The sequence below is a fragment of the Tenebrio molitor genome, chromosome X (assembly GCF_963966145.1).
Source record: "Tenebrio molitor chromosome X, icTenMoli1.1, whole genome shotgun sequence".
Taxonomy (NCBI): domain Eukaryota; kingdom Metazoa; phylum Arthropoda; class Insecta; order Coleoptera; family Tenebrionidae; genus Tenebrio; species Tenebrio molitor.
The window spans coordinates 10,884,849-10,910,495 of record NC_091055.1 but is presented as its reverse complement, the minus strand read 5'-3'; the positions used below and the strand labels follow the sequence as shown (position 1 = coordinate 10,910,495).

The 25,647-nt window shown below is 34.8% G+C and overlaps 1 protein-coding gene and 2 long non-coding RNA genes across 4 annotated transcripts in view; 2 read left to right on the top strand and 1 right to left on the bottom strand.

Annotated features, from left to right (window-relative positions):
• Positions 1–3,882: 3,882 nt before the first annotated feature.
• LOC138140448 (uncharacterized) lies at positions 3,883–7,298 on the top strand. Its single transcript, XR_011162498.1, has 2 exons — positions 3,883–4,097; positions 6,413–7,298. It is a non-coding gene; the product is annotated as an uncharacterized lncRNA (long non-coding RNA).
• A 1,780-nt stretch (positions 7,299–9,078) lies between these two features.
• LOC138140265 (insulin-like receptor) overlaps positions 9,079–25,647 on the top strand; it is a 35,920-nt gene continuing 19,351 nt past the window's right edge. Inside the window, exon 1 of one of the 2 annotated variants that reach the window (XM_069061149.1) lies at positions 9,079–9,511. The gene's annotated coding sequence lies outside the window, so the exon portion shown is untranslated. The remainder of the gene's footprint in view (positions 9,512–25,647) is intronic. The other variant, XM_069061151.1, reaches the window with a different exon arrangement.
• Positions 15,024–16,475, bottom strand: LOC138140271 (uncharacterized). The gene is made up of 2 exons (XR_011162462.1): positions 15,942–16,475; positions 15,024–15,879 (listed from the first exon to the last, which is right to left on the bottom strand). It is a non-coding gene; the product is annotated as an uncharacterized lncRNA (long non-coding RNA).

Sequence of the window (25,647 nt, the reverse complement as noted above, 5' to 3'; positions counted from 1 at the left end):
GCTGTACTCTGCCATTCTACCAACATAACCCAGCCACCTTATCCTTTGTGCTTTGATATGCCACACTATACTGCTGTGTCTGTATATGTAGTTCCTTTATTTCTCTATTTGTTTTTCTTCGCCATCCTCCGTCCTCGGTTCTCGTCCCTTTAAATATTTTCCTCAGCATTATCTCGCTCTTCTTCGTTAGCACCCAGGTTTCACACCCCTATATTATATACCACCGCCGGCCTCACCACTGTCCTATATATCCTGATCTTCGCCGCTCTGGAGATTTCTGTCGACGTTACCAATCTCTTTAGTGAGCCCATTGTCTTGCTTCCTTTGGTTCGGCTCTTCATCGTTATCATACGAGACTGTCAATCTTAGGTATTCAAAGTGTTTGACCTCTTCGAAATTGTAGCTTTTTGTTTGTTTTAAACTTGCTGTACGGTTCGCCAGTTGTTATTTCCTGCTTCATTACTAGATACTTCGTTTTCTCTTCGTTTATCCTCAGTCCATAACCCCTCGCAGCCTTTTCCACTTTGCCAAATAATTCCTTTTTTGATCTTGTTATCAGTGCCACGTCGTCTGCATAGGCAATTACTTGTTGTTTTCGGTGGTATACAATTCCTTGCGTATGGATCTCGCTGTCTCTGAAAACTGCTTCTAAAACTATATTGAGGATAGCGGGTCCTCCTGTCTGAGTCCGATCTTTCCTCCAAAACTTTCCGATAGTCTTCCGTCTGCTGAGATTTTGTTCTGAGTATCTGTCAGGGTCATGCTTGTCAAACAGATTAATTTGTTCGGGATCTTCAGTTTTTTCATTGCTTGGTACAAATTATTTCTTACTATCGAGTCGTAGGCTTTCTTAAAATCTATGAACAAGATGTGGAGACTTAGGTTTTGTTCGAAGCTTTGCTTCTATAACATCGTCAAGGTGAAGATCTGTTCTGTCGTTGATCTACTCTTCACAAATTAATTACATATTAAAATACAAAAACAGATCGTGTTTTTTAAAAGTTTTTAAAACGCGTTGAAATAGGTAAATTGACCCGCTTTTAAGGTTATTTCGGAAAAATAGGCCATTTCTCACGACGCATCGATCCATTTTCATCACGCTTCCATCAAAAAGAACCTATTTTCAGGCCTCAATGTCAATGTGACAAATTATACTTTTCACTATTTTGCAAAATAATTAACAAGAACAAGCACTCTAAAAAAACTTATACAGTGTGGAAATTACTTATGGAATAAATTCAGTATGTAATTTCAAAACTGATGATATTTGCCGAAAACGCTGAAACAGGTCAATTTTTGTTTTTAATAATGCTTATTTTAAGTTACTTCACTTGTTCATGACGTCATCCATTTTTGAGCTATGACGTCATCACCAATTTTTTTAAATGACAACCCCCACTTTTTTCTTCCCTTTCTGATAGATCTTCCTACTACCTAAACGATGACTGAAAAAAATTGGTACCTTACATAACAATTTTTTTGAGAAAATAACAAATTTTATTTCAAAAATGTAATTTAATTTTTAATGTACTTATTTTTTTTTCTATGTGGTTATTTAAAATCGAAGGTTTACTATAATAGACCAAACAATTTAGAAGATTTATGACAGAGAATTCGCTCTGAAATCAAAAAAATCGACCTGTTTCAGCGTTTTTGACAAATGTCATTAGTTTTGAAATTACTGAATTTATTCCATAAGTGGTTTCCACACTGTATATAATGTAATGCTGACTATACTTGGACCAACCAACAGATATAGTAATAAAAAAAAGAGGATGATGTGGCCTAGTTGCGTAGAACGATATACGCCGAAGCCTGTTTCACAATGAAGCGTACCACTTTCTAACAAATAGAGAAACAAAAGTCTTGAAAAAAAAACTATTTTGTAATACAAATCGAAATATGCCAAGGAAAACAAACAAACATAAACACGTGGTCAAACTCCCGGAGCGAGGTTAAAACGAATGAGATGACGGATGCCGTCAAGTAATTTTTGTGGATGTACATCAAGCTTTCGAAAATCTGCGCACGTTTTGAATAAGCCAATTGGAAGCTGCTATTTAAAATACGCGGGCACTAGGGGGCGGTTTTATTACTATATCTGTTGGTTGGCCCAAGTATAGGAGACTGAGCTCAGAGCTGTAATTCCGACTGAAAGTAAAGTGGTCGTCGAGAAATAGTCAATTTTCACTTAAATTGTAAATCATTTTACAATAGTCCTAGGAGAGAAAACCGTCTTATAACTACCATAAATAATTCCATTGTACCCGCTAATTCGACTGCCCCTTTGTTGTGCAGTTTCGACTCAAGGAAGGACAAACATCATGTAAATAATCCTATTTGCTATGTTATTTATGGTACCTAGTTATAAGACGGTTTTCTCTCCTATTGTAAAATGATTTATTCGGAATCGTATTGTAATATGCACATTCCTAACCTTATACGAGGGCGGAAAGTTAACCATTCCTTTTTATCTTTACTTCCCTCTCTTGGTCAGTAATACGCCACTTTCCGCCCTGTTATGTCGTTTTTCCAGTGGTGTACACGAATTGTCGAAAAACGGTAGAAATGAAATTGCATCAAATTAATTGTTTACCTGCTAAAAATGTAATGATTCCAAATAAAATAGTATACAAACCTTGGTGGGAAGGTGTTTCCTTCCTGTCTCGAGCATTAGTTCACCTTGGCTACGCCTTGGTAAACTATCTTAGCTCTCGACAGGAATGAAACACTTCCCACCTCGGTATGTAATCTACTATGTATTACAATTTAAGGCAAAATTGACTGTTTCTCGACCAGTCGACGACCATTTTACTGCTACTTGAGTAATTTAAATCTCCATCCAAATCTGTGCTAGCTCGGAGCTATACTCATTATTGAAATTCATGCATCAATCAATCGATCAATCAAAAATTCAGGAATTTTAGAAAATACTATTTAATATTTATAAACCTGGTTTGTTCCGGGGACTTGTGGGGCGTAATTCCGTACAATGTCCAGCAGGACCTCAAACCTCGAAATTCGAAATGGTCCTTTACAAACATTCGGATCTTTTCGAAGATACATGTATGTTTGTTCGCGTGATAGGTAGAGGTATACAGGGTGATTCATCTTTTACCGCCGGTGGCAAAATGATCCGTAAGAATTGAGAAAAATTTATGAAATTTGCAGATCTGATTTATCGAAAACTTTACTTTCGGCTGGTATACAGGGTGTTTTCGAAGTTGAGGCGTTCCTTGTAAGACGAGGTACTATACATTATTCTTAAGAATTTTAGCCTAAATCTTCTCAGTAAGATGTTTGTATTAACGGAGATAATTGATAGTATATTTTTATAGTTTTCTAAAATTTTGAGTCCGGTCCTGTCTATTTCTCCTCTATACTAAATTAATAAATTGACGTGGCCCAAGATGATGTCTTTCCGGAAATCGCTCTGCATACTCTCTGGCCGCCGCAACTGCATTCTGATTGATAGCAATGATAGCATTGTCCATAAATTAGCAACCTCGATAGCAACATATCTGTGAGCTCGATATTTTCGTAATGATAAACTATTGTGACTAATTAAATGACAACTCTGGCAGTATTTTTGATTACGTCCATTCTCATTTGATTTTTTTTGTCAATTCTAATTTCTCACAAATCAGCGCAAATTTAAGCAGGACCGGTTTCAATCATTTCAAAAAAATTAACTATTGTATCATGTGTATCTTCATTGCCGTACACATTTTATTAAGATGATTTTGGCTAAAAAGTCTTTAGAACAACGCATACTATCACTTGTTAAAAGAAACGCCTCAACTTCGAATACATCCTGTAGAGCGATCTGAAATCACAAATATGAATAGCCTGTATAATTCCGCGTGGTTCATTCATGACCGGCACAGCCGGCAGGCAATAGCTAGGGATGCCATCTTCGGGCGGCTACGGAATGATTTGGTGCGGAAGTATTGGTGGTTGCTTCCATCCGGCAATGAGAAATGAAATAATCGAATTGCGACATTCTCTACTATTTACCATGGGTTTGGTTTTCTTCAAAGTTATGACGGATTTGCAAATGCTACTCGATTTACGTGTTATCATTTTATTTTAATTAGGTAAGTTTCAATTTTTTTCTAATATTCTGTTGAACAAATCAGTAAACCTATTACATATATCATTTAATTCTAAAAAAATAAGCTTTTTAATGATGTCCCATTTAAGCGATGTTCCCATTTAAAAAAATCAAAAATAATTGATAAGTAGCTTTTAATGAATCCTAAGTCTGTTTAAAATTTTAGAGTTTTAGCAGGACAGTGTCGGTTCCATACATAATCACACCCTGTATATCCATCTCGAATAAATAAAATTAAAGTCATTAATGAAACATCTTTTAGACACCAAAAAAACCTTTGTTTTTAAGGGTAAATTTCATAGGAACAGGCTGTTTTATTGGATAATCAAATAAAATTTTTATTTCACTTTTTTATCGGTTATGTTATTTATTTATACATATTTATAATGATTATTATCTAATTCTAATTAATTTATAACAATAACATAATTACATAACATTTTTTATTTACAATGCAAAAATTTCCGATAATAATGCGGAACCTGGAAAAGTGCCCCGAATGATTGCAGCGTTTCCACGTTGAATGGCAAGGGAAATCCTCTCAAAAAGGAATTTCTTTGATTTTGAATCGCTTGATTCCGCGATAAGTCGGTTTCCGATGACATTAATGAAATCGATGGTTTCTTTGCACCAAGGGCCTAAGGTTTCAAATGCTAAACCTTTAAACACATAGTTTGACGAAATGATTGAACTATATGTATTTGCTAAATATTTTCTAATTAATTATTATATGTAATCCTTGATGAGATTGTAATATGTATTGTATTTTATTAAAAAGTAATCATTAAAAAAATCTTCTCGTGAATTTACCTCTTTTTCATTTAATTTGCCAGCTTTACATAAATCTAATAATTATCTATAAAATTTGGAAATCAATTTATATTTTTTCATTCTTTCTGATATTTTAAATCTTCTATCTAGGATTTCGATTACTCCAGCGTCAGGAGATAAACTAACTAGTGACTGCATAGCAAAAAAAAAGAAGATAACCCAGATGCACTAAATAATAATTTATTTATAGATAACCCAATTTCAATTTTATAAAAAATTGTAACTTTTCCTAAACATATAAATTTTTCTAAGTATTTTTCCATTTATAGCATATTAATAAATACACATACAAATACAGATACACACACACCACCCACACACCTGTGCAGTTGTAACGTCCTGGACAATTTGGGTTTATGATTTTGCTTTTTAATGTACCGGGTGATTCAAGTTTTACCGCTCGCACGATTAACCCTATTAAAAATTAGTAAAAATTACGAAACTTTAGGGATACATTCCCTTCATAGAAGGCTTCAAACGTGTGCAATCAATTTTCCCGTATCACTTCATTCTGAGCCATAAAATTTAAAAAATTGATCTTGACCAAAAAAAATTTTTTCCCCGTACATGCTCATAATTCACAATTAATTCAAAGAACATATTTATGAATTTACATCAAAAGAAAACGATTAGTTTTTGAATTATTCCAATTTTAACATTAACAGAAAAATGATCAAGATTTACGTGTCATAAATAAATACCTCATTGTAGGTAAACATCTGTTGAGAACTTTTCTAGTGTATAATTCTTTTGTCTCTAAAGGGTACCATAAACAACCTACGCCAACTTCTTTTGTGGAACTGACCGCCCAATTTAATAATAAATCATAGCTAAATTTTGCACTTTAATATCGAATTCCATTTATTTAAAAAACCGGTGATGCTTTCATGATTTCAACGACATCAAATTTTTCCTAAATGTTTGAAAGGACTCAGTGAAAAATTATGTAAATTGATCTAGTGGTTATTGAATTAAAACGAAATACTTACTCGCTGAAATGGCTTGCAAACACAAACATAGCAAATATAGTTCAATTATTTCGTCAAACTACATATTTAAAGGTTTAGCCTTTGAAACCTTAGGCCCTTGGTGCAAAGAAACCATCGATACCTATCATTAATGTCATCGGAAACCCACTTACCGCGGAATCAGGCGATTCAGAATCAAAGAAATTCCTTTTTGAGAGGATTTCCCTTGCCATTCAACGTGGAAACGCTGCAAGCATTCGGGGCACTTTTCCAGATTCCGCATTATTATCGGAAATTTTTGCATTGTAAATCAAAAATGTTATGTAATTATGTTATCTTACTCGTTTCATTAAAAAATTTGAAATTTTTACAGAATGTTCTACAGCGTTACACAATCATTCTTGAATTTTTTGAGAATTTTAAATCGATTAGAAGTGTGTGTTTTCGCTCGGGCGGTAAAACTTGAATCACCCTGTACATTACTGTACATTCGTTGTAGGTAGTTGGGTTGGAAGGAGGAAGGTCGTAGTTATACCCGAGAAGATTACTGGTCATGTGGCCTCTCCTAAGGTGACCGGCCACGATTCTCTTCTACCCTTAATAAGACGCGTCACCCGAAAGCATTTTAAAACACGCCAACAAATAAAAAAACCTTTACACGAAAGACAATGAACATGAAGATTGTACCACCACGCGTTGCATTTCACGCGGGGGATGATACGTAGCAGTTAACTCCCGAGAAGGATGCAGTCGAAGGGGCCCCTCGAACGTGGCGACGATTCCTTTTCCCCTGTTGGATACGTCACTTTTACCTAAAACGGAGTTAAAACACAATAAAGAAAAGATGAAAAATCAATGAAAAATCTGCCGTTGACGTCTCAGATCATCGTGACAAGAGACCAATCGCCACCCTCGCAAGCGTCAACAGTGAGGCCAACCACGACGCCGTCGTCAACGGCGGCATCGACGCTCGCATCATCACACCGATCGACGAAGTACGAGAGACAAGACGACAAGATCAATTTAATTTACTGTTTTTATTTTTAATAGTGGATAAGCGCGTTTCGTGGCAAGTGTGGTTGTCTAGTGTTTACGCCAGATCTTCGGCCTGAATACTAGGTTGCCCAGGGTGTGTGGAAGGACAATATGTCCTGTGGGTCTTTTTTGTAAGTTAAAAAATATGTTGATTTCTTTGCTTATTATTACTAGTTTTGTTGACTTTTGTACTAATACATACATACATATATAATTGTTTTCATTTTACTGTCAGTTTTATTTTAATTAGTTCATTTGTTGTTAACTTGCGTTGTACTTCCTTTATTTTTATTTCTTTAAGATCTTCTATGGAATATTCTGTTGAGCAATAAAGTGTATTTTAAACATTAGGGGTACGGCATCGAGGCCGGATTTATTTATCCTTACGACTATTTCGATCAAATAAATTAAAATCTCCTTATTTTTTTAAACGAGAATTTGTTAAACAACATTTTGTTCTCACTATTAATGGTTATATTTCAGTCATGTGGATGAATGGGTACTGATATTTTTCATGATGAATTTAAAAAAAATTCTCATAACCTTCAATGGGAGGAAACTACAATATGTGCTCCACACGAGTCGCTACTGCGCGAAATTAGTTATTATTTCAACGATAATTAATAATTTTTTAGTTAAAAAATTAAATTGTTTAATGTTGTTTTACCAGAAATTAAAATTTTTTGCAAATTCGAATAATTGCGCTTCCCACATATTTTCCGCCTCCGCGTTGCTCTTCTCTACCTACTGATCAAAATAACTTTTTTCATCAAATATTCAGATTATTTCATCTTGTTTTTATGCTCGTCTAAATTAGAGTCAATTAAGCGTAATAGAAAATATGGTTAAGATTTATTAATATTGATAAAAAACGTAAATATTTTATATATCTTTATTTTAGTATTTCGCAAGAAATATGTACTTCAAAGACGATTAAAATCACTGTAAAGAAGGGTGCAGTGATAATTTTAATAGCAAAAATAATAAGTATACTATCGACTTTTTTTGAACAACGTCACTGCCTTGTAACGAAATAAAAATGGATTTATTAGTACCTATGTATGTGTAAATAAATACAAATTTAAATACAGTGAAAAACACGAGTACAACATTATTCAGGAAGAAGAAAGATTACAATATTTGCGCAAATATCACTCGTGTTGCCATTTAAGACACTGTTGACAGTGATAATAATCAATGATGATTCTCGTACAAATTGTTTTTCTAATTTGTCTAGTCTGCTAGTCGAAGCATAACGCAGCAGGAGCATAAACATTACAAAATAATAAAACTGTCTGGTGGCATCGAGTTATGTTGCCATTTAAAGAAATTAATTCGGTGTTGCCATTCTTGTTTCTCATTTAAAGAAAGGTATTTCTTAAACGTATTGGGTCTTTTTAAGACAAATTGTCAATCAACATTTATAAATACGACCCTGTATAATATCGTAAGAGCTGTCGCGTGATCCAAATCTGTTATAAAAATGTTTATTTTTTATAAAAATTTAATCCGAGGTCAACTTTATCAGTTTTGTTACTACATTAGCAGAATGATAAGCTGTTGAGATATCGGAAAGGTAAAAAATATAATTTTAAGTGAATTCCAAGAGTATCTGTAAAATAAAAAAAATTTGCCAACTTAAATCTAAGCATATACTGATAGAGAATTTGTAAAAAATGTTATCAAGGGGATTGTTCGCTTTGCTTCCGTGTTGTAAGTGCTGCCTATCGCTAGTAAAAAAAAAATGTAGTTTTTAGCGAGAGCGATAAGTGATAATGGAAATAGTATTGAATCAATAACAGTAGCGTATCTGAGAGGAATTACATCATGTGTTTCCATTGATGCATGATTTAAGAAAAATAAAATCGTCATGAGCACGTGTCGATAGTGTTTACGTACGTACAGTCCAGCGTGCGCGTGAGAATTACGTCCGAAATGTCGCCTCTGACAGCTGACAGTTCTCTGAATTTTTTCGTCGGCATTTTGTTGTTGCGCTTGCCGAAAGATGGAGCATTGTTTGATCATTCCGATTCATATTTTCTTACTTTCTCTCATCAATCGCTATTGCTACGATCTCTGTCTGTGCGGTTTGTAGCGCGTAAATGCATGCGCAGAACTTAAGGCATTGTTGGGTGGAGGTGAAAATACCCGTTCGTATTCCCACGTTGCCTATGTATCGCATTTGTGCCGATGAGCCCGTCGTGGAGAAAAATAAGCCCGTTTGGAGGAAAAGCATCGGTGTTTGATTGACAGTTCCGTCGTCGGGAGGAGGACTTATGAATGAGAGCGAATTTTTTGGCAGCGAAAGGTCCGGCCATTGCTGACGGAGCGGCAACACCGCACAACGCAATCGCCAAACAAATATTAGTAAAGTTGTATGTAACTCCAGTAAGCGTGGTGGATAAAGTGTATACGACGTTGTTTAGTGGATTTGTTGTGCAATAATATGGTCTTTCGTCTCTAATTGTTCGGATAGTGGAGTTAAACGAGTTCGGCTGGCGTTGTCAGTGCGTTTGTGGTTATGTTTCGATAAATCTACCCTAAGATGGTACCATTTCCCAAGGTAAATATTTCTAGTTACTTTAATTACGGGCGCAATTAACCGGAGCGGGTTCACCTAGCCTGGCTAGTTTCTTGCTCCGTTTGATAACACTTGTTTACGTAAATAACACTTTATAAATAATAACACCGGCAACGCAATGTTTTCGCCAATTCTCCTCCTTGGAGGTTCCTCCCGAGCGGCAACGCATTTTTCTGGGAACAAACAGACGCAGATGTCAATAAACCTAAATCCGGAGTGGTTTTTATTCGATGAGATGTTATTTTTCGGTGAACCGTCGGTGTTGGCGTCCCCTTTTGGGGCATGTGTGCGGCGTTTTTTCCCATGAATGATTCATCGATTGGTCGATTCGGTGATCGGTGTTTATTTTGACTGGCGACATTTTTGTGCGGAAATGATGTTTCTCGTGTTTTCTTGGGTGGCGTCTGCAATGTTGTTGCGGGGTATTGATTCGGATCGCCGTCATAACATTCGCCTCCCCACTATGGAGTAACGTATAGTACGGTTTGGGGCGTGGCGAGACCACGTGCTTCATTGCACTCATTTATGTGAATTTTGACTTGTCTTTCGATGCTAGATCAATTCGTCCTGCTTTTTGTCCCTTAGTATACTTAACGACCTTGACGAACGATCGCAAACACCTATACAATGATTTATTTCAATGGAGCTGCGTGATACGGATAGACTACTACCGACCTAATCTCTCAATGATCTCTTATCGCATACTGTAAACACGATTTTTATTCGCTATTCGTACCGTGCCGAAATTCAATATTTATCGACATTCAACCACTTCCGCACGCCGCGTCCACTCCCCCGCATCCCCGAATTGATTCATCGATACCTCGATCGATTCTTCAACCCCTTTTTTACTATACCACTGCTCCACCTTCAACCCTCCCAACGTTCAAATTTAATTCCGACCGAATTATCGACGATACCGACGCTCCATGACGATTTCATGAATGAATCTTTCTGTTTGACCACAGGAAGTGTAACCATGAATCAACCGCACACATCATCGATACGATCGTTTCCACTTTTTTCCAAATAGAATTCCAACAAAAATAAATCGAATTGAATAATCATTAATTATCTCGCGATTCGATTATTATTTATTTATTTAGTAAAGTCCTTAATTGCTCTTAAGTGGTTTAAAATTGCCAATCGAACATCAATATGTCGTTACCTCAAATTAACACCAACGCGAAAGTTTATTAGTTTTGCTTTTCTTTTGACACTGCCATCCCAGACTCTAAAAATCACAAATCGATCTGTACAACAAATAAACCTTTGAATTTACTAAAAAAAAAATTCTGCGTTGTGAAACAGAATATTGTACATTTCACCGGACAAAACGATTTCCAATTTGTTAAATCTCATCATTTTGCCAAATACCAAATTTTCAATGCAGGGGTTGAGATCTATTGTGAGTCGAGCTTTTTCTTTGTAGACTCCCTTCCGTGAGAATTCTCTCTGTGGTATTATGTTACAACGGATTTTTAAAAACCTTCGCCATGAAAGTGCTGAATTATCGCAAAATTTTAAAAGTAGATCACATCAGATCATCGACCATTAACCCTCAATCGACCCCTTGTTAAGTATTGACCCCTTCGGGATAGGATCGACCCTCGGAGGGTCGTCACTGATCCCGTTGGGAATTCCTGTCGAATGTGTTACAAGTAATGATGTGATGCTTCAACGTACATATTACCAGTGCGTTCGTTACAAAAGGTGAAACCATGTGACCAAAACAACCTTAGGTTTGGGTTTTTTGCATGAATCAGGGGTTGAAATAGAAGACAGTGAATGCTTGCAAAAATGATCGTAGAAAATCTTTAGCATCAATAACCGGCATTCAGGCTGAACTGAGCCAAATAATAATATTACTTGATAGTAATATCCGTAATAGTGTATGTACTCCGGCAAAATTGCCGTGCCGCCGGGTGGTGGAGGGTTCAGACGAGTAAATAAATAATTATGTGAACCAATGACAACTCCAAATCCCAGTCCAGCTTGACCATTGGTTATCCACCAGGCTGCTCTAACTTAAATAATATTTATTGATAGAGTCTGCCCAACGATATTTTGCGTTTATGACTCTAATCCCCTGTTAACTTTTACCATTGGCTATGAGGGTTCGTTCACCGCAGCGTGCCATAAATCTGTTTGTTTGAAAAATGTACCAAATGCAACCCAAGCCGTTCTGCCATTGTGCAGCTGTGCCGGTCATTAGGTCTTACTTACTTTTATGGCCGGATCACTGTAAAGTACCCGGTGAGTGAAGTTTTACCGCCCGAGCGAAAACATCCACTTCTAATCAATTTAAAATTCTCAAAAATTTCGGGAATGATTGTGTATCACTCTAGAACAGTCTGTAAAAATTTCAAAATTTTTAATAAAACAGGTAAAGATTTTGTTTTAATTCAATAACTGCTACATTAATTTACATAATTTTTCAATGAGAGTCCTTTCAAACATTTAGGAAAAATTTGGTGTCATTGAAATCATGAAAACATCACTGGTTTTTGAAATAAATGGAATTTGATATTAAAATGCAAAATTTAGCTATGATTTATTATTAAATTGGGCGGTCAGTTCCACAAAAGAAGTTGACGTAGGTTGTTTATGGTACCCTTTAGGGACTTAAGAATTACTAGAAAAGTAGTCAATAGATGTTTCCCAACAATGAGATATTTATTTATGACACTGCAGTTGTAAATCTTGGTCATTTTTCGCTCTTAATGTTAAAATTGGAATAATTCAAAAACGAATAATTATCTTTTGATGCGAATTTCATAAATTGTGTTCTTTGAATTAATTGTGAATTATGAGCGAGTACGAAAATAGTAGTTTATTTGACGAGTTTGTGTGTAAATTGGGCCTTTTTTGGCACGAATGGGGCATTTTAAAACGCGAGTGAAACGAGAGTTTTAAAGGCCCACGAGTGCCAAAAAAGGCCCAATTTACACACGAACGAGTTGAATACAACGTTTTTTTGCTCGACGAGCCCCTTAAAGGCTCCAAATCACTTAAAACCTTTAAAATTAGGTTGACGTTTCGTTTTGACAAGTTGTGACATTTATCAAAATCCGTTCACATAGGAGAAAATTCTCAAATTCTGACAGTGTCGAACAAAAAATAATTTTTTAAATTTTATGACTAAAGGAAAATTGATTACACACATTTGAAGTCTTATGTCAAGGGAATGTAACCCTAAAGTTTCGTAATTTTTACTAATTTTTTAATAGAGTTAATCGTGCGGGCGGTAAAACTTCACTCACCCGGTACATTAAAAGGCAAAATCATAAACCCAAAATATCTTTAGCCGAACTTTACTGTCAAATTGTCCAGGACTCGTTAAGGACAGTATGACGCACTGACGGATGACTTATGATGTTTGACTATTTACTTCAGGACTCCTCAGAAATTGGGAGATTATTAGGATCTGCTTCTTGTTTTATTTTTGTATAAGAAAGTGCGCAAAATACTGGGTTTTACTTTTGGTGATTTCAAATTAGTGTTGGCAGCATCGAAACCACCTCGTGTTATAATGTGATTTCTTGCGGTTGTGCTACCTGAAGGGATGCCACTTGCTCTATCCGCTCTAGAATATCTCGTACGCCAAGTTTCAAAGTGTACATCGTTTTTGCAAGACCAAACCAATTAGGCTAATGTGTTATTCAAACGTCTGCGTCTATTTCTGCATTAGAATGTTCGTTGTTTCACAGATTTTACCTGTATTAGGAACGAAGCAAAATTTTGAAACAATGCTCGTGGCAGTTCGACAGTAACAATAAATATTATTTAAGTAATAGCTGAAGCGTGGTGGATGGTCAGTGGTCAAGCTAGACTGGGATTTGGGGATTGTCCTTACTTCTCATAATTATCAATTTTCACGTTATTACTTTGTGGAACTGTCCGTCATGTACTACTATAAAAGCAGTATCATCATGGGATTGGTGAAGTTAAGCAACGTCAGGCGCGGTTCAACATTTGGATGGGTGGCTGCCCGGAGAAACATGTTCTGTTGTTGTAACTTCAATATTTCACAGCTTTCCCACTTGATTTCAGTACTGTCTGTAATCCGTGATGAACAGTTTCCTATGTGGGTGTGTAGCAAGATAAGTGACAATATAAAAACAGTCCTTTCAAAGAAATAATCATTACATGATAGAAATATTCGTAATGAATAAGTAAATCCGACCTTGATGCCATGCCCCTTTTTTGAGAGGAATGTGGATTTAATTTTTTATAAAGATTAAAATAAAGTAAAATTGAAAGTGGAAGTAAATGTCTTTTTATTGGTGATAAATTGTACATTCTAAAAATGGGTATAACAAACAATTTGTTTTCGTCATGAGTTTTCTAGTTTCGTAAACGCTGAACATTTCGTTTTCTTAGCGAGGAAAAACATATTAAAGAGTAGTTACATTGTTAACAAAATTTCGAATAGATCTGGTTCGTACTGAAACGAATGTAGAAATTTATTTGACTCTAAAATTGTATATATTTTAATATTAATTGGTTATCACTTGTAGGTGTGTGATAGTAAAAGGATGTTGTATTTAAATCTAATAACAAATTAAAAAAAGCATGTGAGCTTAACTAAATATCGTATTGTTACTAATAAACTTTGTGAAACTAAAATCTTCTTGTTGTAATGGAGAAAGTTGCAGAAGGTTTATGTTCCGTAGGAGCATTTTCGAAATGTTTTTATTAAAAAAATACAGAGTATAGTTTTGTTCGGTCGTATTTCATCTTAAAATGAATGTAGAAATGTATTTGAAATTATGGATGTTTTCTAAATACTAGTCTGCTTGTCTAAAACAATAATTATAATTAACTTTTATTATTATTAATTGGTAAAAGACCTTTTAAAATTATATATAATATTTTCTAACTTACGCATTTGGAAAAAATGTAATACGTTGATGTCACAATTTAAACTAGTGTGAAACCGGGTGATTGTGAAAGACGAATGCATTTTTAAGACCAATCAAGCATATTTTTGTTACTAAAATGTGATGAGAAACTCAAGTGTTGTATATAAAAATGGAGAACATTTTGGTTTCTTGGCAAGAAAAAACAGATTAAAGAGCTCTGTTGTCAACAAGATCTCGATTAGTTTCACTGAACGTTGAGACGAATTTAGAAACTTATTTGATTTAAAATTTGTAGATCTTGGCTGAAATATACCTAATTATGTAGTTGTAATCTGGAGGAGAATACAACTTGTTAGCAATTACCTTACGAAAATAATAGTTATTTACATTAGAGTACGGGATGTGAATTTTCCGGCACGACAACTGGTTTCGGGCACGATGGCGCAGCCGAGTGCCTGATTAGTTGGAGGGCCGGAAAATACGTCCCGTACGACATTTGTATTAGACTTTTCGGCTGACCAAAATGTTAAATCTTTTATAAATCAAGACTAATTTTATTGTAGAATTTGACATCGTCAATAAAGAATCGAATGCTGTGGAATCAATTCCTTGACGACCGTGACCGCTCATTTGTTTTTTTCCTAACAAATTATTTGCCGGCTAAATTTTCACGGTCGTGCTTCAAAATTTGATTTTGGTGTATTAATCGAGTGAAAAAAATGTCTAGTATATAATATAGAGTGAGTTAAATGTGACACCAGAGGCAGTACAACTAGTGGCAGGACTAAATTCTGAATTATTACCACAAAAATCGAAACAACGTTACATAGGACAATTTTTTCTCACGAAAGTATGTAATAACTATTCTTTAATTCACAAATTTTTAATAAACCATATTTTATTACAGACAGTTTTATTAATAGGTGTTTGTGGTGCCTGTCTCCGAAAGGAGTTATATACTCTGAAAATGGAAAATGTCAAGAGAAGATATTATATTGATAACTGACACAAAAACCAATATTTGTAGATCATTTGCCATTACCAATCCAAACTGGGTTGAAACTGTGAAGAAATATATGGAAGTCAGGTTAAATTGGTATTAATACAATTAAAACAATTTCAAATAAAATTGACAAATATTTGAACCTTGATTGCCCTATGGACACAAGATTAAAGTTCCTAAAATGATTCGTGATGACTGATGGCCTTCCTTCAACATCAAAAACAAAATGTACTGTGTTGCAGCTACAGCTCAAACAATGCTGAGTTGTGTCACACACTTCAATACATTGCTTTAATCTACTTGAATTTTTAGCAGTTGCTTCCAATGTAACCATCCAACATTGAGAATTCCATCATCAGTACCGTAAGAGAAGCACCAGTACAACATATTGACATTCAACCCAGAAGTAATAAAGCTGACAGTTACCAAATTGTTTCTGCATTGTTCTCTAAAGTGGAGAATTGTAACAATAATGTTTACAACTGTAATTTTACAAAATAAATTATGTTAATTTTGCAAATTATTAAAATGTCTTGTACTTAACCACTAATTCCTGGTGAAAACGAATCATCTTTCTTCAGGTGAATACAAGATTTTGGGGTTAGAATGTTTTTATTTTCCAGTTGCACTTTAGCACTAACAGCTAGTACTGGATAAAGTAGGTACACAAAACCCATATATCAACTTCTGTGGTTTAGTTTTATTGTGCAATTTTGCAGATATTTATGAAATACCTGACAATTGTCAAACTTTTTGACATATACAGCTGCCAACCCAATAGGTTGTATTTTCCCTGTTACGATTATTTTCTTTTTCGATCGATATAAATTAAACAAACACATTTATCGGAAAAATTATACAGGGAAATGTGTTTTTTTACACTAAATTAAAGTAACGTATGGACACTTTAATTTTAAAGTAACTGTGAAAAGAATAAATCAACGGTGTCCGCACATTTTTCCCGTACTCCACTAGATTTTTTCCCACATTCCACTAGAAATTTTTGACATTGTACGGGAAATCGCACCTCCCTTGACCTAAAGTGTAAGGTAACGCTATATTTCCCAGATTGGGAGGCCGAAAAGTCATTTTACAAGCTTTCTATTTAGTAAACACTTTCCAAGTGTTGCTGCTTTTTGGTAAAAAAAGATAAATTAAACAAGTTACTTATTATAAATTTTGAACAGTTGTTTTATACGACTATTAAGAGAGTAGAGTGCTTTTGAGATTAGGATACTTTCTAGCTCAGGTATTTTGTTTTTGTTTTTCTATCGTGTGTTCATTTAAATTTATCTTTAAAGTTGGTGTTGAAGAGTCGATTGTGAACGCACCACTCGTCAGTCTCTGCACACTAAAAACACAAAACAACGCAAAAAGTGAGGTTAGATTTAAACAGCTGTTCCGTGATTTGTAATCCGTGGTGCGATCACAATCGAGTCTTCAACGCCTACTTGGAGGATAAATTTAAATGAACACCCGATATACTCGTATAACACGTAGTACGATAATTTGGAAGAAGTATTTTTTGCGAAACTTGACGTCTCTAGGAAGAAAAATAACGAATAGAGCGAAAATAAAATCTGTTCGCTCCAAAAATGGTGGTTGTTATCGTAATTTTGGTGTACCTGTAAAAAATCCGAAAAAATTTTTCGTCGTACGGATGTAAAAACCAGTTCTGTAACAAATTCCATACATTTCTGTTTCATGTTGAGCGAATTTCGAAATTTCTTTGATTCGAAAATTGTGTATACCTATGTTCGAATAATCTCTTTGTCGTCTGAATCATAATTAGTTGTATGTAGTTTGAAAGGGAATGGTTGCAAAAGCATAAAAGGATATTCTGTTTATATACGAGAACCTTTAGTTTCAAATGGCAATAAAATGTTTGGTATACTTCAAAGGAGGAAAATGTAACTGTTTTCTCTCATAAAAGATTGGTAAAATAAAATTTAAACTTGTGACAAAGAAAGTGAAATCTATTTATTCTAAACTTGGAGACAAGTTGCAAATCGTTTTGATAAGTTACCGTTCCTGTTGAGAAAATACTTGGGTTTGTGTGGACAAAAACAGATTTAAAAATGTTACATATACCTACATATTTGTTTGTTTAGCTGTTGAGGTGGCGAATTTCAAAGATTGGGCTCCAAATTGTAGATATGTTCAAAATACTCGTCTCTTTGTTGTCTTAACAAAATTAGAAAATATTCGATTGTCTTGAATACAAAAGGACTCGCAAAAGTATTTGCTACGTGTCAAAGGAGGAAAGTGTAACTGTTTACTTTCGTACAGATTAAAGTAAAACTTGAGATAAACATTTTATTGTTGTTGTCGAGGTATATGAAAATAAACACCGTTCGTTTTAAAAATGGGTCTGCAGCGTTTTGGTCATAAATTCTCTATTCCGACTGAGATTTTTTATCTTTTAAATATCTACTTAATAGGCGAGGACTAGCGCAATTGCCACTCTATTTAACCTCTTAAGTAACTTGAAAAGTAACTTTGAAAATTTTAGGCAATGTAGGTGAGTTTAAAAGACAATTATCCAGATACATGCAATTTTAGAGCATAGTTGTAGATGAATAATGGTAACTAAATATTGTAAAAAGTATATTGTATCGAGACAATAATAATAAAGTTCTTCTTCTTCTTCTTCAACTTAACCTAAATTGTAACAAAACATAAACGTGAAATTAGAAAAAACCAAAGTAATTGACACCATTCATCACTGTCTTTGCAAGTGACAAATACGTCTTTTCGCGTCGAAACGAATTCAGAAATGTATTTTGTTATTGTGTAAATACGCAAAATCCTGATGTGTTTGTCGTCTGAAACATAATGAGAAACACTTTTCGACGTCAATAAATGAAAAAAAAAAAATCTCCGATGAATGTTGGACAAATACTTATTGTGCTCTGCGCCTAATTTGAAGACGAACATCATCTTTTTAATATGGCGTCCAAAATTGGCCTTAATCTACAAACAACAGTTCTTTCAATAAACAGTGCGAGGGTTGGGGTGTTCGTACTTTTCAGGTGTTCGTTCGTCGGGTTCAGTTTTATTTGCTCAGCTCGACGATTTGAGCGATGTCGTAAAGACATGACGAAATTAAGTAACATGTGGATTAGCGAGTCAAAGTTTAATGGTTAACACCATGTAGTTTAATTTAATGGTTGTTACACTTTAACGATAGTACTAGTCGTGTCAAAACCATAAATAATCGCTGCCGGCCTATCAATCAAACTACTATCGTACTACACACTATTGTTTTTAAGTTTCGTATTTTTTCCAAGCACCATTTCGAATTTAGTACTTGCGTAAAAATTGTTATTAGTTTCGGCGGCAATAAAATCGAACGTTATAGGTACACTAACCTAATAATATTTATCTTCGAGTCGTTGGCTTTTTTATTTAACGGCAGGTGATCAGGTCGAGTGTTGCAGCTCCATATTTTAAATATACCAAAACAATTTTTTACACATTTGATGGTTAGCTAATACTTTCAACAACGTTCCACTGTGATCAATCTATCATGATCCATATTTCCGGTTAATGGTAAACGATGTCATTTTTTTTTTGTAATTTAACGGTGTCCGCATATTTGTTGGCGAGATTCCGTTCGGTTTTTCTCTTTTGCTCGTAAAAATTCCTTTTTGTTCACAATACAGAATTATTGGAGGAAGGTCGTCGGATTTTTCGCAGGAGATGTTTTTAATTGTGTTTGCCTCACCAGAAGCAATATTCCCTCTGACAGATCGTCTTTTCACCACGTAAACAGACCTTTGATTTGTCTAAAAACAAAATGCGACGTGTTCTCCACCGAAATTGCGTTTTGCTTTGGGAAATTAAATGGTCGTAGTTGTTTCTTGACAAATCGTGTTTTTCTAGACGCCATTCCGTTTTGATTTTTGCATCATCACCTCGGTTAATAATAAACTCTTGTTACATAAAAATATTTTTCGAATTCATCACACATACATCTATTTTTTTTTTCTATGGAAATTCCACCTTTTCAAACGTCTCTTTGAATATTTCCTACACCGTTCTAATTTTGTAACGAGCGATCAAAAATAAAACGGATCAAAGGAAAATTATTTGTCTGTTAAAGAAGTGTCGTTTGCCTCGATTTCTTCTATTTCATGACAACACCTGTAGCTCTCTTGTCGCATCTAGTAACAACAAAAACATTTTTACTACACTTGGTTTACACAATTCACGATAAAAATCACTCCTTACAGGTGTTGCCACGTAAAACTGAGATACAGTATCGTTAGAAATGTTCCTCTCACCTGTGTGTTCAAGGCTTTCCATTCTCATTATTCCACTCGTGTGTTTACTCCATAACTTCAATATTCGAACCAATTTAATAATTTTTCTTCCCTCCGTAATTACGAAATAAACCCAACATCTAATTTTATGATTCGTAATCAGTTCGTCGGATGATTCGCCTCGTGTCGCTGTATTTTTTCATTAAGAGGACGAACCTATTAAATTAAAGGACCCTCACGACATGTAAGAGAAATTATTTTTTAAAAGACAATAACAAGGCTTGTTTATGGTGCTCTCCCTATTTAATTTCCTTTGATGGTGATTCTTATTAAATTATATTGCAGCTTATGACTGTGCCGGTGCTGCGAGTAAAATTTTAAAATTCACTTCAACTTAATTAATTTTGTTATAAAAGTCAAATTTACTTTTAAGAGCTTTAATGATGTATTTAGTACGGAAGAAGTAAGCGGAGTTAACCAACTTCTCAATCGACTAAAACTGAGGACTGCATCATTAAAAAGCTCTTTAAAATGGACAGAGCTTTGTTAAAATTGTTTTTTTTAATTGTTGAAAATTTTAAAATAACCGCCAGCGCCGCCGCGTACAGTCACCGATAGAAGAAATGTTTGAGGATAAAAATTTCAATCTGCCGTAGATCATCTCGGCGTTGAAAATACAAATTTCATAACATAATTATTTATTTGGAACATTATATCAAATTCTAGTGTTTAAAGCTTGATACGCGTGGGATGGAAGTGTGTACGTTGTTGGTAACTTCAATAACTTTTAATTATATTGTAATGAAGTATCCAATTTTAGTTGATTATCAGGCACGTCGGTTGACATTTTATCCCAACCTTCGTTCAGTAGTTTTCAATTGCAAATGTAAGACTACTTAATTAATGTGATTGATATTTGAATGATTCATTAAAGGAATGTTTAATATGTCAAGATATACCAATCAAGTAATTTTAGCTAAACAACCATGAAATAGAAGCCGTCTGAAAGGGCAATAATGAAAGTTACTGTTTGTTGATGAACGCAAGATTTTCCTTCCCCTAATTTACATGATAAAGGGGAAAATTAATAGTCCACTTTCATTGTAACTAAGTCACCCAAAAAGGTTAACGATCTTTAATTTATTCTCTTCTACTAGTTATTTCATTTCAATAGACAATAGACACGTCGAGTGTATTAATAATAATTATATAACATCAGCAGGCAATTGCGACTATACAGAGACTACGTATTATCTTCAGCGTAACGTAACGTAAGGGTACGTAGGCGTCAGTTGGCGAGCAAACAGCTATAACGTTTTAAAAACTGCACAGAATGTCCAAATCAAATCAAATGTTTTAGCTTATCGATAATTGATTTGAGATTTTGTGATGTCCTGATTTGATACAAGTTTAATTCATGACAGTCTAGGTGTACATCCGAGATTAAGTAGTGTTCTCATTGCTATGATAAGCAAGAAAGCGAATAAAATGGTATTTATCAGACAAGAAGTTCGATAATGCGGTCTCGCCGTATTAGCAGTTTAATTCAACACCTTGACCCAATAAATCTAATGAATATGATAGAGTGGGTGAGATAACAGTAGTCTGCGGTGTTATTGATAGATAAAAGCACTTTAGAAACCTCCAACAAGTCGTGTTACTTCATTTTCCAATATTTTTATCGTTTAATTTGCCTATTATAGATTTTTTATTGAAGCTCTCTAGATTGAAAGGCGAGATTTGATGTTACCAGATTCCAAGAAGTTGATCGACATCATGCGACATCAAACCGACTGCTATTAAATTTTCACCAGTCGGATTCAGACGAAGTGAACGTGAAACATCGCAGAAACATTTTTCATCGAAGGGAGAACGTGTACCTATTCGCATCGACCTACCACGAACCAATACCTTGACCCAATAAAATTCACTGTGATAAAAACGGGTGCGATAACGATAACAATTATCACGAAATTGTTTTTCAAAAGGGAATTGAAACAGAGTTGTAATGTTTACTATAGAATTTCCAAGAAATGTACACCGACAATAAGATCCATCGATTCTAATAAGATCGAGTGTTTATTGACAGGTCATGAAGGAAAGTACACACCACAAGTGGTGCATTTTGAAGGTGGTGAAAGCGTAAAAATCGGAGAGTGAATAGTTGTCGTTCTTCCTGATTTAGGAAGGCCAAAAAATCTGCACGAAACTTTGCAGTAACTTTCAAAGAAATTCAGTTTTTACAGTCGTGACGGTTTCTATTAATTTGATTTTTAATTTTATAGTGTTGGTTGCAATTATGTGAGTGGCGGAGATTGCATATAATAAGTGTTGTCGATTTCGGGATACCATTTGCCGATGGGTGCAGCATTATCAGCAAGAATTTCGAAAACATCAGATCAGAAAAGTTCTCGGGTCGAAATAAAGTTGTCGTAAACTCGGTTGGATATTCTATTTCGTGAGAAATAGAAATAGCGAATCTGTGATTCGCCCCTCCGTATCCATTTTGGTGCATTCTTAAATTAGTTCGAATCTCATGTCACTTAACACCAAGCAGAAAACCCAAAAGAGCTTTAATTTATAGGCCCGACTAATCAAAGCTGTTCTATTTTAGTCACGCCGAACAAAAAATAGCTTGACAACAGATTTCAGAAGTGTTTTTTCTTGTGTGCGGTCCTTCCGTCGACTGTCAACTGTCGCGTATAAATCAAACTAAACTTCTATTAAACCGGTATTAAGCGTATTAGATTTTCTCTCCTATTTTTAGTATTTGTCGAGACTCAAAAACAAAACAGGAATTTTACGGAGTGGAAACTCATCTCGTTGTCAGATTATCCCATTCAGGTAGTTTCTGTTAATGATGGATATTCGAATTTGGACCGTCATACTACCGGATCTGAATACATTGATTTTTAATAGACCCGAAAGCAAATAAAATGTGAACTGTAACGACCAAATGGTCGCGATTGTGACGTCATTGTCTATACAATATGTATGATTAATAGATAGAACACTCGTGTTCTCTGCCAGGTCAGAATTAATGTTTCGTACAAGTGCAATATACTGACTAATCCCACATCAAAATCTATGTAATCTACGCAAGCTATAAATAGAAATTTGAAATTAGAATGTTTTGTGTTCTCGTTGTTGGTCTTTGGGAAACGACTGTTTTGGGCTCCATAGACACTACAACAAAACGCGAATGGTATTTACGACAGCGCGTCCAAAAGATTTTTGATTTTTTGTTGTCGCTAATGTATTCAAAGTGGAGCTGAATACGTCAGTGGTTCGTACAAATTGGGTTTAGCTCCGGATTTATTAATTCATATTGCAATATTTTATGAGATAGTGCATTGATAAAATAAAAAGGGAGTTGAGTTAATAGTCTGTGGAATTTAATGAGTGTGGTTGGAGTGCAACGTGAAAACAAGAACAAACGGGTTGCAAGTGTGATGGAAAAAATGGCGGCGGTTAGTGGCCACATAAATTAACATTTTGACGAATTCTGTGCCTGTGTTTGTCCGTGTTGGATAATAATACAAATTTTATCTGGTTTTTATCAGTTATTTGCATGGCACATAATATGAAAAATTGTCGGGCAGATTGTCGGCTTTTATTGTTTGATTGTAATAGTTATTTTTATTGATAGCGAAAAGATTAAAGTGTCTTTGGGGAACAAAAATGTCGATAAAGTATCTAATCTCGGTTGTGACCTTTTTTGTTTTGAATATTATTTAAACGCGATTATTTGAATATAGTTTTATCGTGATTGTTTACAATAATCTCGGTTAAAAATACATCGGTATTGGCAAATTAGGCAACAACCGATCGATGTACTCTGGAACTGAGATAGTCCTGTTGTTTGACATGTGCTGTGAATTTTGGCAACAAGGGGTTCTTACACAACGTGATTTTCCACATCGTCGGTTACATATTTGTTAAAATAGTCGGATGAAAACACGAGCTAATTTTCTTGGGGTTGACTAGATTATGGTAATTATAATTAATTTAATTAGTATTTAGGGCAATTTTGTTCGGAGACGTCACTCGAGTTTGTTGATTTGCTGATTGAACAAAGGACCTCGACTTTTTTGGGGCTTTGTTAACGACTTGTTGTTCTACGGGAAACCGAGTCTGCTTTATTGGCATTTTTCTAAATGCGTAATTTCGGCCTAATTAACAATCAACTTTCATGGAAACAAATCAGGATTCCTCTTGTCCGACCGAGTGGATGGGGGCCCATCGCGAATTCTTATTTTCTCATTTGCTCGAGACTCATGCGGCGAACGAAATCGCAATAATTATTGTTAGTTTGTGGCATTTCGTCGTGAAGGTTCTCCAAATAGTGCAGAAAAGCTTCGGGAAATTTTCACAGTATCCAGAATTGCTAACCACAAATTACATAATTTGGAATGCCCAGCCTTGGCTGAATACTTTCATAATAAAGACACAAATATTCAGAGTTACATTCATTCCACTACGTAATTAATCCCAAATCAAAAGAAATCTTCCGGACCCTCTCCCCCCTAAAAATTTTCATTATCTTGTCACTTTTGACAAAGCGCACTTGGGCAATGGACATTCTCTTGTAGAATTTTTGGCAACTCTGAAACGACTTGTCGAGCAACAGATGTTCTTTCATACAGAAAAATTGTTTGGGAGAATTTTATTAAAAATCTACACCCACTCTCTTCATTGTTTCGATAGACCGCGTCTTCTGTCCCACTCTACAATGCGAACATTTTTAATGAAACCTTGATATTTAGGACTTTTACTGTTAACTGAATTCTAATTAAACTCATTGAATTTCAACTGAAGTTGAAAATTTTATAAGTGGATGAGACATTACAAATTCTTCGCGATCCGAAAAGTTCCTGACAAATTTGTAATTTAAATTCTTATTGTATTATCGTATTGTTGAATCAATAGCACCGTTCCGTTGCCCTCACCTGAGACCGCTCTTGTTCTACAAATTCTTATCAAGTTCGTTCACAACTTCACACAACTATTAATTATTATTAATGAACAGATAATTTCCCGATAATTCAACTCAAAATCAATTTGCACTGATTTTTCCTTTTTAAATGATTGACGTTTATCGCCATCGATAATGTTATCAACAATAATTTATTATCCAAATTAGTATTCGACTTTTGTCCTCGTTCGCACAGAAATATCTATACTCGGTTCATCATTCCGAAGAAATTGACTCACTAGCTGTTGTAGTACTTATAATGGGAATATTAAGTTAACGATTATTAGCTATGTAATGGTTTTAAGATTATTTTTGAAGACTGATGATTGGTTTCTGTATAATAACACGTAAGAGTCGGTGTTCTTAAAAGTTGAATTATTAGTTGGACGGAGGTGACCCTTGCAAGGCAGAAGCGTTATCGTTTTATCTGGTAGACTGGTAAAAGACCGCCCCAGACATGGTCCTCTGGTCACCAACGATTTTATAACACTTCACCAAATTACAACATTGAACGACTTATGAGTGAATTATTTTGACTTTTACTACCATTAAACCGTGTTAAACGACACGTCAAATCGCTACGATTATTAAAACTATCACTTACTATTTTTAACTGAAAAATATGACACCTTCTTATTTGATATCACGGCTATTGGGACAACTCGTGTCGAATTAAGAAAAAAAAATTAACTGTTGACCGATCTGATTTTATACCAGTTGATTTTATTACGTCCAGATTTACATATTTCGTACAAAATTAAATGCTAATTTGTTATCAGATGATGAATCAAATTGGAGATAATTGAAAACTCGAGAAATACTTCGATTCAAAACTGACCAATCAAATTTTAAGAACGTTCAGAACAATACACAGTAATTGTTACCAACGTGAATTTTGATTCAGAAACGGAAATGACGTTATTTTGTTCTTTCTCATTGTTGTTTGTACTTTATTTGTTCAACTTGCAATACATGCAAACGAGCACATTGTTTTGTCAACAGTAATTATA